The sequence below is a fragment of the Mixophyes fleayi genome, chromosome 5 (assembly GCF_038048845.1).
Source record: "Mixophyes fleayi isolate aMixFle1 chromosome 5, aMixFle1.hap1, whole genome shotgun sequence".
NCBI classification, from domain to species: domain Eukaryota; kingdom Metazoa; phylum Chordata; class Amphibia; order Anura; family Limnodynastidae; genus Mixophyes; species Mixophyes fleayi.
The window spans coordinates 206302942-206315542 of record NC_134406.1 but is presented as its reverse complement, the minus strand read 5'-3'; the positions used below and the strand labels follow the sequence as shown (position 1 = coordinate 206315542).

At 39.6% G+C, this 12601-nt stretch overlaps 1 protein-coding gene across 3 annotated transcripts in view; it reads left to right on the top strand.

Moving 5' to 3' along the window:
• Positions 1-12601, top strand: part of ARHGAP28 (Rho GTPase activating protein 28) — a 155966-nt gene that overhangs the window by 77481 nt on the left and 65884 nt on the right. Inside the window, exon 1 of one of the 3 annotated variants that reach the window (XM_075213328.1) lies at positions 10726-10913. The exons of the other annotated variants lie outside the window; for them this stretch is intronic. The gene's annotated coding sequence lies outside the window, so the exon portion shown is untranslated. Of the gene's footprint in view, positions 1-10725; positions 10914-12601 lie in introns of those variants that run through there. 3 annotated transcript variants of the gene reach the window in all.

The window sequence follows — 12601 nt, the reverse complement described above, 5'->3', positions numbered from 1 at the left end:
TGCTCCAGTTTCCTCCCACACTCCAAAAACATACTGGTAGGTTAACTGGCTGCTAACAAATGGACCCTAGTCTGTCTGTTTGTGTGTGTGTGTTAGGGAATGTAGACTGTAAGCCCCAATGGGGCAGGGACTGATGTGAGTGAGTTTTCTGTACAGCGCTGCGGAATTAGTGGCGCTATATAAATGAATGGTGATGATGATGATGATCTCTGGAAGAATATTGAAATATCATTGTTTTTCCAGAAAAAGCTAATTTCTCCCTTTATACCACATCAACAACTTGAAGAGCTGTAATTCAGAACCATCATATTTTGCAGATTTTGCGATTGCAGTAGAAGTGTTGTAGAAGTAATTAAGAAGTGCTGTAAAAGTACTGAGGTTAACAATTGTGCTTGCTCGTCGCTCAGCAGCATCAAAACGACTAACTAGTGCTTTCCAGCGTACTTTGAACCTGAAGAAAATGAATACACTTTGTAGTCTTTAATTGATGGTATTGATAACATTGATAGCTTCTGCAGCTGGCTGCACACACTGCTATATTGCCAGCAATATTTAGACGTTGGCCCGATATACCAGCTGTTCACTACCAAAACAGGTGTGATCATTATATAGTTAAAATTTATCTGGATCAGGTCTAATTGGGCCACCTATGTGTGTGGCCAAACTGAATACAGATTCTGATGCTGAGTCGGCCAATAGGCGGCCAGCTTAAAAAAAAAAAAAAGTGTTTTTTATTTTACGTTTGTCTATTGTTTCACCACACATGTATCAGTCCACATTTCCTCTGTGATCATTTTACGCTCTATTGCCTGTCTCTCCATTAGTCCTGGATTTTTGTTCTCGTCACCGTTACCGTGTAGTGTTCCATGCCAGAAATGGTTATGCTGCAGTCCATCTGGCTTACCTATTTGAGCAAGGATGACAATGTCCATTGATATTATGTGAAACAGATTATATGATTATTATGAACTGACATTGCCCATTAAATCAAATTAATCCTCACGTATCACACTGTATCAAGTTTTGTACTAAAAATATAACATGTAAGTTTATGTTTTAACCGTACATTAAAGAGTACACGGTGTCTTATAGTATGAAATGTGACTGTATTCTTGAAGGAAATGCTTTATAAAAGCATAAAACAGTAAGAGTCATTTACAAACCAGGGGGTAAATATATGAATCTCCAGATTCTTCATCTCCGGCGTGTTCAGCCTCTTCAGCGCTTAAATTTAAAGCGGCGCTGCATTGCAAAGGGAAACTTCCCTTTACAATGCAGCGCCGCTTTAAATTTAAGCGCTGAAGAGGCTGAACACGCCGGAGATGAAGAATCCGGAGATTCATACATTTACCCCCAGATGAGATGTCTAGCACTGATTCTGTTTCATTCACTATTATGACAAACTGGTCCTATTGTTTGTGTAGTTATGCCCACTTATATAGGAAAGCACACGTCTTAGTGCAAGAACATGGTGGTGACTGCGAGGATGAAACAATTTTGCTCTTTCTAATTGCACAAACTGGACGGATAAGGATTTTTCTTGTTGAATGTGTGCTAGCTGCAGTAATGGGCCTCATACTGGGCCTCATTCATGAATGAATGCAAAACGAATGTATTGTGCGCGTTTAAAAAAAAGGCACTTACATCGGGCATGCATATGTCTGTATTCAACAAGGATCGGATGTAATGATACGTCTGTTGATGAATACGGGTCTAAGTCCACTCTGCTCGATCAGACAATATACTGCAGAATACATCCAATACATATGTGAAATGTAATGTCCCACAAGAATGCACAGAAAGAAAAAACTATTCAATTAATGTCACCTCTCAATAATACAGTAATTAATGATAAAACATTAAAAAATACAAAGTGTTTTTTTACACCCCCCATAAAATACATGTATTAGGATGTTATGAGTGTCTACTGTATATAAAATGCATTGTTACAGTTGCTCCTGATTTCAAACACAGGTTCTAACATGCATTCACTGCCAGCATCACTAGTAATCGGCACTTACACCTGCTCTGTAGCTGGTGCAAGTGACACCATGGAAAAACAGATACCTTTGAGATGCTTAAAGCTTGAATCAGATGCTGCTGTGTGCACTCGAGCTTGGCACCGCCTTACTGTTCATTGACTACGCTCATATGCCCAGTTCCCTCCCCCTCCCACCCATGAAATCATAGGCTGTAGAAAGGGTCCTTTGCGCTCGAAGATTAATTGGACGTTGCTGCGTTCCTTGGCGTATGCACCCATTCTGGGCATGCTCAATGCGATTTTATGCAAAATACAGCACGTATCAGCATTTATGTTTCTTGATGAATCAGGCCCAATATGTCCAAATGCAAAAACAAGATTGTGCATAGTAAATGAGTCAAGAAGTGGGGTTTGTGCATTTAGGGAGGTTCTCCCTGATTTAAAGGATGTTTGTAGAGCATCAGAAGCAGCAGTGACTGGGTATCAGCCATTGTTTTCAGTGAATACCTTTTTCATCATTCTTTAGCATTTCAGACAGGCAAATGCCTCTATATGCATGCAAATATACTACAATATAATAGGAACACTAAAATGTACAAATGTAACATATAACATATAGACATTGACCTACTGTACCTTTTACTCTCATTACTTGTTGAAGACATAAATGAGAGAAAAGGAAATGTTAAGAGTTTGCAAAAGTGACCCTTAATGATATAAGTAATATCTTGATTGCTGATGGATTTTCCTTTCTTTTTCTCCAAAACACTAACAATTGTACAGTTACTGATCTGAACTTTCACATATAGTTAAGGATGCTGCAAATGACTCTACTTAGAGAATAAAACAAGGATTCAGCCTTAATTAGAGTCAATTCCTGGTAAAGTAATGACAGTATTTTCAATTTTTGATGATATGACCACTATGGGCACGTCTTATGACTGATAATTCATATTACCTCTGCTGAGTATGCATAGCATTACCCACTCTTGTTTATGGCACATTAACCTTATTTTTTTGTTTTCCTTTTTTTAATTTAAATATTGATAGATGAATTTACAATGGTATTCATTTTGCAGGAATTTACATAAAGGTGCTAATAATTCTGTTTTACGCATGTGCAGTAAAACATAGCAACAAGCCATCTGTACCTTTGATTGATCTAGGGCAGGATTGTCCAACCCGCGGCCCGCGGGCCGCATGCAGCCCAGCAAGCCTGTAAATGTGGCCCAGAAGGAGTTTTGGTTGTGGCAAGGGGGCAGCGCTCTTAATGGAAAAAAAAAATCCTGCAAAAAAAAAGAAAAGAAACTACTTACCTTGCTGTCACGCGGTCACATCAGCTGGTACTCCGGCTCCCTCCCTTGTCTCCTCCTCCGTGCGGCGCTCGCAGTGAATGTCGGGCATGATGTCATCAGGCCCAACATCCATTGCAGAGCACAGCACAGAGGAGACACCCGCTCGAGAAGAACAATCAGCAGCACAGAATTGGAGAAAAGAAGAGAAGAGGACAGGAGAACAAGCCGATTAAAAGGTAAGTTAAGGGGGATTTTTTTTATTATTTCAAGGGACGCTGACAAGTGAATAAAAATCACCTGGTCCTGGAGCATCATGGACCTTATCTACCTGCTACATACTTCTACTTGTATTACTAATGGGGCATTATATATTATTCTCTTTGGCCCATTATAAGTTGTTATCCCTTAACTAACATAGTGGTGTAATTATCAAAACAGGTCACAATTTGGGGTCACAGTGGTGTATATGTCAGGTACCGCAGGCCTGGTCAGGGCACCCTGATATACAATGCCTGGCTTAAATGATATTACATCGAAACAATACAAAAAGTGATTATAGTATAATAACTAGAGAGGATTTTTTGAACAGGGCGATTGAAAGGTAAGTATAGGGGGATTTGAAAAAAAAGTGATATCTATATATATATATATATATATATATATATATATATATATATATATATCACTTTTTTTCTCATATATATATATGTTAACTATGTTTTCTATGGTTTTTTGGATAATCAGCTATCGTTATTGTTAGTGTATCTTATGTGCGGCCCAAACCAACTCGTCGTCTGCCAATGTGGCCCAGGGAAGCTAAAAGGTTGGACACCCCTGATCTAGGGCATGTTAAGCAGCCCATGCAAACAGACATTTTAACAGCCTGTTTGGTTGTTTTATACCAAATCATCCAGAAAGCTCTGCCTGTTTGAGCCCAAAATGACTAATGCTACAACTCAACATCTGATCGAGATAGATGAGGTGACGATTGGGTCTGATGGAAAAGGTGTTTAACAATGATTGAGATCTAACAGTGTATGTGGTCATTGGCTGACTGCATTAATTGTGCCCAGCATGATCCAGCTGATCATCCCAAATGATGAACGACTTGATTGTCCACTTTAATATCATAAGTGTGGTCAAGTTGGACATAAATTCAATCCATCGGCACTCAGATGAAGCTGACCCAACTTCTAGTTTTAAGGCAACTGTTGGCGATGAAAGGACATTTCTGATTGGTGATTATGGATTAGTGCACATTTGTACTATATTAGCAGTAACCCTCATTATGTTGACCCATGTCCAAATATCCCTTTATCTTCTGCTAAAATCTTCTTGTCATTCTTGCTCTACATTAGCCCCCCCCCCCCACTCACAAGCAGCGTGATCGGCAGGCTTGTTAAAGGGCACTTCATTATACTACTTAAAGAAGTCCACTCTTATAAATCTGTTAAGTCTTTGTATTATCCTATGCTATGTAAGATTAAGCAAATACATTTTCAAGTCAGCGTGTGGTTAATAAATGCACGCATGTAAAGAAATAATTATATCCATGAAGAATGACTCAGTTCTGCTGATCATTCATGAAAAACCTAAGGTATCCAACACCAAAAAATGTTTTCCTTTCAAGAGTTATAATTGCTGTAATGCATTAAAGTGAATGTAAAGCATTACATATTACTAAAATGTAAAATAAATACATTGAGACCTACAAGGTTGTAAGGAGACACAGGGCATCTATTTATTACTGCAGGTTATAATTGTGCTAACAAAAATTATGTTATTAATTTATTAATATTTTGTCTCTGGGGCAGCTCCTGGGATACTCAGCTGCCTGGCGATATTGCCCCAGAGTTCTAAGACTTACTTATTGTTTTCCCTGACCAGTCTGCAGATGCATGAGCAGGCTGACTGGTCTAAGCACAAGCAGTGGAACTGTTATAAGAAAAAATGAAAAGTTAATTTAAAACTGAAAAACAAGAACTTACCGGTGAAATGGATTGTTTTGTTATTTGTCTACAAAGCTCATGCAATCAAATCCATATTTCACAATAAACCTTCTCAAACTGTAAGTCCTATATTTACAATAAATACAGTTTACAGATCTGTCTTTGTTCAGTGATATGTCCCTTCCACTTTCTCTAAGCTGGACAGATCTTTTTGCTAATTAAACCCATGTAGTCCTGTGTACTATAAACACATTTTGCTGCATAAATAACTACAGCAATAACTGCATGTAATCTTCCTGGAACAATGAAGTCAGAGTATTTTGCGTGATGCTATAAACTAGTGTGACAACATTGGCCATCGGAGAATGAGAACTCACAGTGATTGATCCTATGGCATCGTAGGCTGATTAACCACTGTCGTTGCGTTTGTCTCATAAAACGCAAATGAAAACCATATGTGAAAACAGATATAAACACTTGGGGCTAGATTTACTAAGCTGCGGGTTTGAAAAAGTGGAGATGTTGCCTATAGCAACCAATCAGATTCTAGCTGTCATTTTGTAGAAAGTACTAAATAAATGAAAGCTAGAATCTGATTGGTTGCTATAGGCAACATCCCCACTTTTTCAAACCCGCAGCTTAGTAAATCTAGCCCTTGGTCTGATTCAAAGTGATTTGTACGCCCATTTGCGTTTCGTGTCTTTGCGTTTTTTAACACTGCACATGATCAGAAAGTGAACATACGGAACTGCGGCTCTTCAGATCTGTGACTTTTTGTCACTTATGCCTCCTTACGTCTGAAGAGGTGTGAAGGGGGAGGGAAAGGGTGCTCCAAAATACAGTAAGGGTGTGTTCAAGCAATGCTGTTTGGATTCAGACTGGGACATAATTGCAGATGCAGCTGAAGAACAGGTTTTATTTGCGTGTGGTCAGGGGCAGGTGTAAGTAGCGGATGATGATCATGACAAACACTTGAACTAGTGAAGCACTTGTAATTAGAGGTTTGCAAATGATTTGCAGACGCTTATTGAGACTTTAGTAGTCGCTCGGCCATATATTAGGATAGAGGTGCTCAAACGCGGTCTTCAAGAGCTACCAACAGTTCATGTTGTCAGGATTTCTTTAATCATGCACAGATGAGTTAACCAATTTTTCTGGTTAGTATTTATCCCACCTGTTTCTACTGACAGAAATTCTGAAAACATGACCTACTGGTAAATCTTGAGGACTGGGTCTAAGCACTTCTGGATTAGGATTTGTCGAGCGTGTTGTAGGAAAGCTTAAAAAAAAATTGTTTGCATGTCAGGTAGGGCCCCCTTTGCAAGGCATGCTCCCCTTCTTGGCCCCGGTGGCTTTGTGATAAATCTAAACATACGCAGTGGCGCACGCAGGGGGGGGTTTCTGAGTCTCTAGAAACCCCCCCTGCGCTAACTAAGTGGCCACTGTCCTATACAGCAGCCGCGGCGTTGTCAAAGAAGCGTCCGCGGCGGTGCTGTATTGTATACAGCACCGCCACAGACGCTTCTTAGACAGCACCGCGGCTGCTGTATAGGACAGCGCTGGCGAAACGGAGCTGCTGCGCATGCGCGGGCGCATGCGCAGCAGCTCTCTCTCGGGTTTATTTTTTGGGGGTTTTTTGGGTCGGCGGGGAGAAACCTCCCCCTCCCGACAATCCTCTGTGCGCCCCTGATACAGGCCCTCAATTAGATTTGGGAGAAAAACAAAAAATGGAGCAAATTTGTACCTTGGTAAAACCATGTTACACTGCAAGGGGATAGAGTAATTTTAAAATATGCAGACAGATTTGGGAGGGGCCACAAACATCAGTGACAATTCGGATCTGCATTCAGTTTGTCCACACAAGTATTGCCAAATTTGACACATCTGGCCACTTGGGGGTTGTGTTCAGGGCCGTCTCTTCCATTGGGCACAATGGGCAGGTGCCCAGGGCCCTGCGGGCAAGGGGGCCCGTCCGAGGCAGCTCTGTGAAAAAAAAAATCCTGAAAAAAAATAAAAATGAAAATACTTACCTTGCGGTCACGTCAGCTGCGATCTGGCTCCCTCCCTGGTCCTCTCTCCTGTGCTGTGCTCGCAGTGAATGCTGGGCATGATGCCACGCATGCTGCGCTGCGAGCACAGCACAGAAGAGCGCAGAAGAGACTCAGCGGCGCGGAAAAAAGGAGAAGGGGATCGGACTTAAGGTAAGTTAAGGGGGCTCATATATATATATATATATATATATATATATATATATATATATATAAAATCACTTTTTTTTTTACATACATATATATTTTTTTACACACACACTATTATATATATATATATATATATATATATATATATATATATATATAATGGGGTTTTTTTAGGGGCCCGGTGCACTGCATTGCCCGGGGGCCCATGAAGTAGTTAAGGTGGCCCTGGTTGTGTTGAATGGCTGGATCACATACGACCCCATTTGTGCACAGCAGTAAACTATATCTTCAGTTGTGTTTTCTGCTAGTGTAGTTGGAAGCCAACATTTACATTTATTTAAGGCCAGTTTGGTTTACATCAGCCAAATTGACTAAGGAAAGTGGCCAATCTAAGATTTATTTAAAAAAAAACAAAAAAACCCCTGTAAACCAGGTCTGAACAATTTTCTCTGAAATTTATGGGGGAAGGTCACAATAATTATGTAAGGAAAATTACAGATCTGCTAAAGATTAAAGGGCATTTTACAAAATATAGAGCCCAAAAAAAGATTATATCAAGCTAATGCCCCCACATATACCAGCACCAATGACCCCACACCAGTATGTGCACCTACAGTATACAAGCAATATACCATCACCATAACTTTTGTATAGGAAAACCACCCTTCATGCCTGGCAGTAGCTCATATTCCATGACTGCACTTATGAAAAACTATTAATGCATCAGTTGGTCTCATAGAAAAATGAAGTGTGTTGTTCATTGTGTGATGATACTATACGACCCACTGGTGCCAACTAGCTTTTCTTAACTGCTAGTAGTGACTATGAGCTGTTGCTGATTACATTAAATTAAATATGGTGTTTTTGCAAGTCAGTACCAACAGTTCACTTTGCCCTCATCGATCCTGCTCAAGTTGCTTTTTATATTGCCATTACATTATAAAAGCTAATATCTAATTTGTTGCTATAGTTTTCAGCATAACTATGTTATTCAAATAATGTTTTAATAAATCTTAAAGGACATCTAGATTTAAAATAATGTTTAGAGGGCTAATCAGAGAAGTAATATGTGGAAACATCTTATATTGTCATATTTGGGCAGTGCTAATCTTTGGAGATCTGGATTAGGACCCTTCGGCTTAACTGGCTTAGTAGATGAGAATTTGAAGCTTGGAGCCTGGAGGAGGCTCCTGCTCATTTGGAACTTACCCATAAGAGTGGCATGGCTTCTGGAGGCCCCGGACACGAAACTCAGAACTGGAGTTTGAACCAGAGAACTCAGGACTGGAATCTGCAGCAGCAAACTCAGGACTGGAACCAGTCACGAGACACTCAGGACTGAGACCTGCATACAAGCGCACAGACTTGGAACACACTACGGGGAACTCAGAGCTGTAATGAACCTCAAGAGACTCAGAACTGGCACCCAGTGAAGCAGCCAATGGAAGACTGAACCCACATTAAAGTGTGCGAGATGGATGCAAAGATATTATGCTGTGGACAGGCCCAAAGGCGCATGGTACTGCTGACAAGAGATACAGTAGTCAGGAACACAGCCCTTTGTAATGCTGGTAGGAGATACTGCAGTCAGGAACAGAGCACTTGTTAATGCTGGTAGGAGATACTGTAGTCAGCAACAGAGCACTTGGAAATGCTGGTAGCAGATAATGCAGTCAGGAACAGAGCACTTTTTAATGCTGGTAGGAGATACTTTAGTCAGCAACAGAGCACTTGGAAATGCTGGTAGCAGATAATGCAATCAGTAACAGAGCACTTGTTAATGCTGGTAGGAAATACTGCAGTTAGGAACAGAGTACTTTGTAATGCTGGTAGGAGATACTGCAGTCAGGAACAGAGTACTTTGTAATGCTGGTAGGAGATACTGCAGTCAGGAACAGAGTACTTTGTAATGCTGGTAGGAGAAACTGTAGTCAGAAACAGAGTACTTTGTAATGCTGGTAGGAGATACTGCAGTCAGGAACAGAATTAGAGCCAGTAGACCTTCACCTAAAGGATGAGATTTGTTCTGGTAATGTGCAACCAGCAGTTCATAGTTTAAGTAGGGCACCCTGTGCATTGATAGGCTTGCTGAACCATGTGACCAGAGATGCTGGAGACTGGTTTGTCAGAATGGATCATGTGATGCCATCCAAGATGGCCACGCCTATGAAGCAGAACAGCAGGGAATGTTTGTTTACAGCTAGTGACACAGGACTCAGGAGTGTCATAGGCGGCCAGGAGGGGCACGGATGTCCGTGAGGTGACACCGCTGGACCAGGTAAATGGAGCTACGACCCCGATGTGTGACAACCTACTCTTGATTACCTCTGCAGATGAAAAATGACTTAATAACAAATTCAGAAATGTAATTTGGCAATCTAAATGCCATAGGGTCGGTCTAGTTAAATACAGCAAACTAGATCCCAGGGAGGTATTAATTTTCCCAATCTAAAACTTTACAGTCAGGCAGATATATTTAAGTTCATAAGAGACGGGCTACACTGTACTAAAATGCATACCAATACCTCGATTGAACAATCATTTTTAGCATATCAAAATCTGATCTCTTATCTCCCTATGCATAAGCAGAAATTAATTGTTGACTCTCTTCTTATATTGGCTTGGAAGGTGTGAGACATACATTGCAGCTTAATAGTCATCATTCCCTGTTTCTCCCACTATTAGCTAACACAGTGTTTCAATGAGGACAAGCACATAGCTCTTTCTCCGCTACAGTGTAAGAGCATTAGTGAATGCCTCCAGCAGAAAACCACTCACTATTGTAAACCTCATTGAGAAGTAGGAGATACCACACACACAAAATGTTGCGCTTCACCAAACTCAGCAATATGCCAGTACAATGTGTAGGATCCTGTGTAAAAAAAAATTCTCTCGATTCCAACCCCCTGTGATTTTTGGCAATATATAATTTACCCAAGTTTTCATCTCACTTCACTACACACTTCACGTGTATGTAGTTATCATTTCATTAACTGGCACTCACACAACAGGACAGACGTATTTATGTACCATGCAAGTAGGTATTTCTGTGATGGAAAATACAATTGTTAATGTTTTTCCACTGAATCTTGGCACTGATATCCAGTGCCATTGCTCTGTTACAACTGTTATAGTTTATCACATATGTTGCTGAGCACCCTTGAAATGCGTAACTTTTGTTTTGCAGAGGTGTTACATTACATTCCTTACGTTTGGAGAAAGCAATTTTGTTAAAGTCTTTTTTTTGTTGGCTGCACTCCACGTAAACGCCCCTGAAGCAAAGAGAAAAAAATAATAAGTTCATTCTTCCTTCGTTGCAGCGAGTATGGGATTGTCTGTGCAGAAGTTTGGTGAAGAGAGAAAATAATTATTACTTTACTTACAGCAAAGTGAACTGACCATGTGCAGAATAAGACAACTACTTGCTACTTTGCAACACACTGTATGAAGTTAGTAGCGATTTCCTTTGTTGTACTCTCTTGGACTAAAGGTATATGTTTCTCTTTTTCCGATCCTTTTGACAGCGATGAAACAATAATGGGTTCTGAACAGCTAATTAGGCTTTAATCCTGAATTTTAGGAAATAGCTCAGCCCTGTCATAAACAGGAAAAATACTACAAAGGGTTGTGCTGCAGTCTGGGACTCCCTAAGTGATAGCAGAGCAGGTTTTGTATTGTTTTCCATGCTACGTGGGTCTCGCTGTTTTGTTATACTGGAGTACCCATATACAATTCTTCCACTCACTTAATGCATGCGTTTGGATTTCAACAGGGATATCTTCTAGTGCAAACTATCAATTCTAATCTGACCAGTTTTTTCCATCATTGAATGTTAAGTTTTAAAAGCAATTGAGCATGTAAAGGTATGTACAGTAAAACTATATAGCACACCATTGTTCTCATATTCTTATGCTGCTTATTTCATTGTCACATCTAACCATAATTTTCATACTAGAGTTGTGTGTAGTATGTTTTTGTCTTTGGATATGTGATGTATTTAACTTGAAAGCAAAGCAATCTGCATTAGCAATAATTAAGGTGGGAATGTTATTTTTCTAGCAATTTTAAGAAGTCAAATATAAACCTTTTGTCACCAAGACAAAACAGGTTTACAATTGCTAAACTGATCACATCAGTGTTATGTTTGTTTGGAAGACGTTTATGTATTAAGTATTACATTTTGACAGCAATCATTTTGCATTCTTAATTTTTTTCACTAGAATAAGGTTTTTTAATCTAATTCTGTGGCACCCGATAATTTAAATGGTTAAGTTAAATATAGTCTTAACTTTAAAGTGTACCTACAGAACTTTGTGCTGAAACTGAAGAGCTTTGATTTTTTTTTGGGGGGGGGGGTTTATTTGGGAGGGGACGGGGGTTATATTATGTTTTTTTATAAAACTCTTTATTTACAGTATTAAAATGAAGTTGTTTTTTGCATCAAATTATTAGGTGGTCACTGATTACGTAGTTGAGCATAGAGCTGAGGAATGATATTTAAATTGACTACCCAATAGTAATCCTTCTACAAGCATGTTGTGAATTTCCATTGGCCTTGAAGGTATAACAGATTTGTCAACTTTTTTTTGTCCCTGACACACAGACGTCAGAACCTGCACTGTGCATTGTCTTGGAAACCAGGAAGTCCCTTGTGCTGAAAATAACTTTAGTGCGGATCTGAGAGATCCCAAAGCTTCAGTACACATTTAGTAAATAAGCAGGGCGCATTTTTGCTTTAACAGGCTTTTGACACAATGTAGATTTAATGTTGTTGCTTAGCAATTTCTTTGTGAAAAGGGGAGTTTACCTCCCAAACACAAAGTTATTGTGTATCAGGATAGTGTTACTCTCCTGCTAAAGCATTGGCTATGTATATTATAATGTTTATATATACATAATTGATTTTGTTTAAAAGAACAAATATGTCTCAAGATAAGGATGACTACTTCCACTCAGTGTTGTTATCTGATAGACATGCTTATCACTTGCTTAAGTTGTTTTATTTTACAGTCTGTTGAGCTGACCTGCTTTCCTCTTCCACAGGATGTCTGTAATTCCAACAGAATCTTTAGGGGAAATTCTTACTGAACTGTCATTTAAGCAGAGAGCTGTAAGAACCAAATACCCTTTCTTAATAATTTAAGGAACAGAGAAGGAACATTTACAATAGAAAATTGG